Raw genomic sequence first — 7,500 nt, 5'->3', positions numbered from 1 at the left:
GAATATTGTCCTTTCAAAGATTCTGACCTTTATTTCCACGGCAAGTAAACTATTTTCCCATTATAACCCCCACCCTTCCAGATGAACACAGGTGGGAAGCTAGAATTCTGGGTGGAAAAAGTCATTATTTAACACTTTCGAGATTTGTAAAAGGCCACAGAACCTAACAAAACCCACTTAACCTAACATAGTAGTTCCCAGGTCACATACCTAACTGGGGGACAAGCCCCTGGAACCACCTTTCCCAGGTCACAGACCTACCTGAGGGGAAAGCCCCCCCCACCTCTTTTCCCAGGTCAAAAACCTGCCCAGGTCACAGACCTAGCCATGGGACAAGGCCCCCGGATCCCCCTAGCCTGGTCGCAAACTCTAAAGGTAAATCACAAATGTCTTTTTTTGTCTTGGCAAATCTTCATAGTCAAGTTACAATAAAATATTTGTTGGTTGCACTTACTGTAGGACACTTTATAAACAGGAGCAGATACTGTAGTTTGTATTATGTAAAGAAAAGTGAAACAAATATTTCAGGGGAATAGGATGCCAATATTTTGTTTAAATTTTCGTGGATTTATCATGAATCCCAGAGAACAATGTAGTGAAGAAAAAGTTAGTTTTACCATTATTTATCAATTTGCTAGTAGATTTTTACCACCCAAATCCCACTGTTCCAACAGGATTGCCCCATTACTATAATATATATTAGGGTATATCTTATTAACTACTTATTTGCGACGGATATAAAGACCATTTTCGAAGAAAACGGGAGTTTTTCTTTAAAAACTGCATTCTTTTATTAGTAAAGATTTTTCTGTGTTTTTCTATAATAATACCGGTATGGTACGATGGGGTAAGTCAAGGAAAAGTAAGAGTAGGATAACGGAGGCTAGGTAAGGTAAAATAAAGTTTAGGATAAGCTAGGTAATGTAAAGTAATAGTATGTAAAGTAACAGTAGGGTTAAGTAAAGGGTAGGGTAGGTAACAAAGTTATTGTAGGATAAGTTGGGTAGGGTAGGTAAGGTAATGTGAGGGCAGGATAAGTTGAGTTGGGTCGGGTAGTTTAGGTTAAGTTAAACAAAGGAAGAGTAAGTTAGGCTTAGCAAGGTTATTAGGTTAGGCAAGCCCCCCAACTTAACATAGCCTTGCTAAGCCCAACCCCTAAACTTACATGACCTTGCTAAGCCTAACTTACACTTCCTTTGTTTAACCTAACCTAACCAACCCGTAAGGGCCAGAGAATCTTACAAAGAGTTAAAGGAAAAATTAGGTTAAAATGCACCGTGGTTCCAATCATTGTTAGACATTGTTGAGGGTAGTGGGTAAACTAAGTATTTCTACCGAAAATTGATGCAAAATTCGTAGAAACATAATAAAAAACTGTCAAACTATTTTCTATCTGAACTCTATTCTAAGTTATAAAAGTAATACTTAAGGGCATATCTTGTTAAAGACAATACCAAATATGGCTTAGCGCTTCAGCTCTCACGCTTGGATAGGTCTGGGACATTAACATGCTTATCAGTATAATTTCTCGCCATTCATCTAAACCACATGATAGGTTCGGCCATACACCAGCAGGCTACATTATTTACCTTTGTAAGAGAAGCGTATCTAGCTGCGAAAAAAACGAACATACATTTCAACTGAAATAAAGCGAAATTTACGAAGGACTGGAGTAATCAAAACTTACCATGGATATATAGATTTTCACATCGTACGTATTTCCCCACCTCAGAAACATTTTGTACAAAATATAGACGCTCGAAACCAGCCAAACGAAATGTCGATAGAGTCAAAACAAATCTCTGAATGTCCAACTACAGTGTATCCCTGAAAAGGGAAACAAAAGAACTCGAACCATTCACAAAACTTTTATTCTCTCAATTCCTTTTCTTTGTTTGTAACGAATGCAGCTGGGATTTGTTAATTACATCCAAGGCATAACAGGACGTAACAGAAATAAAAACAACGACAAATATACAGAGTTGTCAAAAACCATTTTTTTCTGAATAACTGGATTAAATTCCTTTAACACTTAAAAGAAATAACAATGATTTGACCAATAATTTTGCGTGATGATAATGTAAACAAAATTACAGCCAGTACATCATATTCTAAGAAGTAAATGTGGTGATGTTTTGGCTTTAATTGGGAATGTACTGTATACGAGGACTGAATACTAACAAAATAGAATTACGAAATAAATACATGGCAAGTGAAAATAGTGAATCGTTTCAATAGGCAACATACCCCAAAGAGAAAGAATTTTCATCACGGTATAAAAAACAAAAATACCGAAAAGTTATTCAATTTAGGATCCCTGATAGTTGCATATGAAAAATGTAAAATAATAAAAGCTTTTGAATAACAACTAAATAATATAACAATTTGCATTGATAACAATGACGAAATTAATTCGAATATTTTTTCTTATACAAATTACAGTCTCAGTTAAGACGTTAACAATAAGTAACGCATTGGTTAGGATTTAAAAGAGCAGGTGATTGATGGAAGGATACTGGAATAAATGGGGGACATTTAAAAAATACTTAATAATGCTTAGACGGAAAAGAATCAATGATGACATACGGCTGGCTCGATCTAACAACAATTACACCTCCAATTGTATCTGAGTAACCAAAGCTAACTCAAGAAAATACACACACACACACACACACACACTGAGATGCCATAGCCTATGTACCACGGCTCTCCACTCTCTTGGATTAGAGTTCTCTTGCTTTAGGGTACACTCGGGAACGTTCTTCCATCTTATTTCTTTCTAACAATATGTAAGGACCAGAGTTTTTTTTTTTTTTTTTTTTTTTAAACAGAAAATAATTTTACAATTACACGCCAATTGCAGATTCTGTCAAAATAAACCTCACAAGATCAGACTCTCTCTCTCTCTCTCTCTCTCTCTCTCTCTCTCTCTCTCTCTCTCTCTCTCTCTCTCTCTCTCTCTCTCTCTACTTTGTCAATAAGAATCACTTCAGTTTCAAGACAACATTTTACGTCTTTTGTGGGAGTCTCTCCATAACAAGAAGTGAGTTGCGGTAATAGAACTGCCAGTTTGATCAATGGATGGAATAAATGGATGATAGGGATGAGGAAGAAAGATGTAATAGAAAGAAGAAGAGAAAGAGGTGCCAGAGAAAATGAGGAGCAGAGAGTGGAGAAGACGGATGCTGAGATTTCACAAAAGGATACAAAGGAAGCTATATGCAATTGATATGGAACACATGAATTCTCTCAGTATATATTTGTTAAAAATGGAGCCTACAAAAAGAAATAAAACGAGTTATGTCCCTTTGTAAGGTGAATAGTGCAATAATAAAGAGAGAGAGAGAGAGAGAGAGAGAGAGAGGAGAGAGAGAGAGAGAGAGAGAGAGAGAGAGAGAGAGAGAGAGAGAGAGAGAGAGAGAGCATATTGTTTTTGCCCATCTGACTTGAGTAACCACGCTAGACAGGGGTTAGAGTACCACTCAAACTCGTTAGTTCCTTTGGTCGCTGCAACCTCATTATCCTGTGGAGCCTGTGGGTTTATCTGCTGAGTAATCAGCATCTATTGCCTGGTCTTCCTTGGTCCTAGATTGGGTGGAGAGGGGGGCTGGGCGCTGGTCATATGGTCAGTCTCTAGTCTAGGGCATCATCTTGCTTGATAGGGCAATGTTACTGTCCCTTGCCTCTACCATTCATGAGCAGCCTTTAATACTAGAAACATCTTTATATATGCGTTAACATATGACAGCTATGACTCTGCAGAGGGTAAAAATACGGTTACCAATACGAAAAAAGTCTACAGGTAGAAACCGAAGGTGTAAAAAAAAATCTTAATATGATAAAATTTAGAGTAAAGTGATATCAAGAAACAATAAAAATTATATTATTTCCCGTTTGGTATCCGTAAAAAATCTTCTTTTTAAATCATTGAACAATTAATAATACCGAAAAATGAATGGAGTCTGACCAATGGAGATTTTGTTTTGTTGGGAATATTTTATATATGTATATATATATATATATATATATATATATATATATATATATATATATATATATATATATATATATATATATATATATATATATATATATATCAAATACAAAACAGAAACAGGATATGATTACAACTATTAGTTTTCAGAACTTCCAATCTTTAGGGGCTCAAATAATTTTATGTTCTCTTTAGCAATAGCATTATTATTGGAGAAACTGTAAAACAGCTTTCGCATGATGAGGAAAATCGTGATTTTGGACAGGAAATGAGAATGTAATAACTTTCTTTGATGAATAAAACGATAGAGTACAGGTGTTGGAAATATATATATTACTGAGAGGGGAAATTATTATCGCGTCCTATTTCTTAGATTACTATATACACAGAAGTAATGATGGGTTTAAGTTTAGAATATACTGAAAATTTACATATGCATATTTCTATCGTTATTCCAACGATGAAGTTAAATAGTCAACATTTACGCAAAGTCTTAAGGGTACTACTTTCATGTAGCAATGAACATGGATGAAGTAAATTCAATTAGGATTATAGGCAGGAATTTCAAAATATCCTACTATTGTATTTTCCGCTACATTCGTAGAGATATAATAAATTTAAAGAGATTTCCCATCAATTTAAATGCTTGAGTATCAATGCAGCATTTGAGAGCCATATCATAATATGGAGGGGAAAAAACTCTGCGGGATGAGCATACCAAATCCCATCCAATTTATATGTCAAAATCTACTAAGTTGAATGAAATAAATCTCTCAAACGGATAATTAAAGCGCACGCAAAATTTAAGTTATCCACAGAATTACAATATAATTTTTTTCATGATTTATTTCATAAATACTGCACACCAATTATGTCAAACGGGATTAGTCATTATTTTCTAATTGCAGGGAAAGCTCCTACTATTCCGTAATTTCACGAATATACGAGGGCGATAAGGCAATCAACCTTAATACGAGGTCGATAAGGCAATCAACCTTAATACGAGGTCGATAAGGCAATCAAACTTAATACGAGGTCGATAATGCAATTAACCTTCACACGAGGCCGATAACGGAATCAACCTTAATATGAGGTCGATAAAGCAATCAACCTTAATACGAGGTCGATCATGGCAATCAACATTAATACGAAGTCGATAATGGCAATCAACATTAATACGAGGTCGAAAGAGAATCATCCTTGATGCGAGGTCGATAAGGCAATCAACCTTATTGCGAGGTCGATAAGGAAGTCAACCTTAATACGAGATCGATAAGGCTATCAACATTAATACGAGGTCGTTAAGACAATCAACCTTAATACGAGGTCCATAAGGCTATCAACATTAATACGAGGTCGATAAGATAATCAACCTTAATACAAGGTCGATAACACAATCAGCTTTAATACGAGGTTGATATGGCAATCAACCTTAATACAAGTTCGATAAGGCAATCAACCTTAATACGAGGTCAATAAGACAATCAACTTTAATACGAGGTTGATAAGGCAATCAACCTTAATACGAAGTCGATAAGGTAATCAAACTTATTCCATTCTATAGCCTGAGCTTTATAGAAAAAAAAAAATAGGCCTTTTAAAACCAAAGGAATCTGGAGGCATGAAGAAATCTCCAAAGTTTGGCAGCTACAAAGCAAGAACTAAAGGAAAAGGAGGCAAGGGAAATGTTAAACAGGAGAAAACATTTGTACAAAAGGATATTTGTTACACTGCAAACATATGGCAAATGGAATATCTTCTAGTGTTAGGTGGCATTCGCTGTTTCGTAATTACGACTGGAGGTGCTAAAAACCGTTCATATGACACACATGCACACGGTAATCTATAAGAAAAGCGGACCACTCTATATAAATAGTTTCTGGCTGCATTATACTTGCGAATAATGACAGAGCAAAAAAAAAAAAAAAAATAACCTGGACGTTTGATCTGTTGGATAAAGTTGTTTATCTTTATGGACGCATATCTAAAGCATAATGCTGAAATGAGAGAAAATTACTAGATCCCAATGAAAAAAAAAAAAAAAAAAAAGGAACACTTTCATGACTGTCAACTGAGCACTTTTTTTCCGGCATATTTTAGCATTTCGCCGCTAAAGTTGAGACTAAATAGACTATAATTAGCGGATTAATGCTCATGAATTACCTTCCAAATCAGCAGACTGTTAGAAGAATAAATTTGTCCTAGTTCTAGCTTGGAAATTATTACAGTTACGAACTTTGCGGCTTCGATTGTACACATATATGGAAAATTATATTTACAACTTGGTAAAAAGTTGGGTGGCAAAGACTGAAAGATGCAAGAAAATGTATTTGGGCAATATGAAAGACGTAATACAGAAATATACATACTATAGGTACTTACATTAATATATAATTCCGAGCAAGGGAAGCTACAATAGCAAACTATTTTATGTCTCCAATAATGATTTAATAGAAAGATGGAGTGACAAAATGACTAACAAGCGAAAAAACTACAAAAAAAAATTATTATCGAGCGAGATAAAAAAAATAAAACTTGAAAAAGAAGTCACGTTTTCTTCAATGAGTAATGGAGTTTACACTACAGAAGTGACAATCTCTGTTCCAAGGGCATGCGCGATTACGACTGACCGTCAACCGGAAAGCTATACTTTATACAAATCAGCATAATCAAAAAGTTGTTTCCTAACAAGAGAATCAAAACGCACCGGGATCATATAAGAGCCGTTAATGTCTATGAGAGATAATACAATAGCCACATCAAGCAATGATTTCAAATGCAAAAGGAATTTAAAGGGAACATATTCTAGAAGTTTTATTCCAGCTGTTACCAAGTTGTGGAATGATCTTCCTAATCGGGTAGTTGAATCAGTAGAACTTCAAAAGTTCAAAGTTGGAGCAAAAGTTTTTATGTTGACCAAGCTGACATGAGTCTTTTTATAGTTTATATATGACATATCTGTTTTTGACGTTGTTAATAGTTTATATAGAACATATCTGTTTTGACGCTATTACTGATTTTAGAATTATATATTGTTAATTTATTCTCATTATTTATTTATTTCCTTATTTCCTTTCCTCACTGGGCTATTTTTCCCTATTGGAGCATCTTGCTTTTCCAACTAGGGTTGTAGCTTGGCTAGTAATAATAATAATAATATTAGTCTACACAAGCATTAATTTAAACTGTCAGAGAAATCAAAAGAATTATTATCAACTCGATTCCAACGACAGCTGGAAACAAATGTCTTAATGTCTGAGATACGATATACACTAGCTATGTTATCTATTTGCGCAGATTAATTAGAACTCCCCAGATTCGTTACGGAAGTTAATCATCCAAACTTGATTCCTATGTTAATAGAATACAAAATACCTAACCTCTGTAACTGCAGCTTGGATTAATGAACGCCCACGTGAACAGCAAATGGGCGGCATAGCCATAATGGTTAAGTCGTCAGAAGATTAATCAAGAGCCTGATGTGAAAGTGTTAATTTCGGCTTGGT

The 7,500-nt window shown here is 34.9% G+C and overlaps 1 protein-coding gene across 4 annotated transcripts in view; it reads right to left on the bottom strand.

The window, feature by feature from the left end:
• LOC137641473 (ligand of Numb protein X 2-like) overlaps positions 1-7,500 on the bottom strand; it is a 617,278-nt gene that overhangs the window by 30,173 nt on the left and 579,605 nt on the right. Inside the window, exon 1 of one of the 4 annotated variants that reach the window (XM_068374067.1) lies at positions 1,688-1,840. The exons of the other annotated variants lie outside the window; for them this stretch is intronic. The gene's annotated coding sequence lies outside the window, so the exon portion shown is untranslated. Of the gene's footprint in view, positions 1-1,687; positions 1,841-7,500 lie in introns of those variants that run through there. 4 annotated transcript variants of the gene reach the window in all.

The sequence above is a fragment of the Palaemon carinicauda genome, chromosome 5, assembly GCF_036898095.1.
Source record: "Palaemon carinicauda isolate YSFRI2023 chromosome 5, ASM3689809v2, whole genome shotgun sequence".
Lineage (NCBI taxonomy): Eukaryota > Metazoa > Arthropoda > Malacostraca > Decapoda > Palaemonidae > Palaemon > Palaemon carinicauda.
The sequence above is the reverse complement of the archived record's forward strand: the minus strand, read 5'-3'. Positions and strand labels throughout refer to the sequence as shown.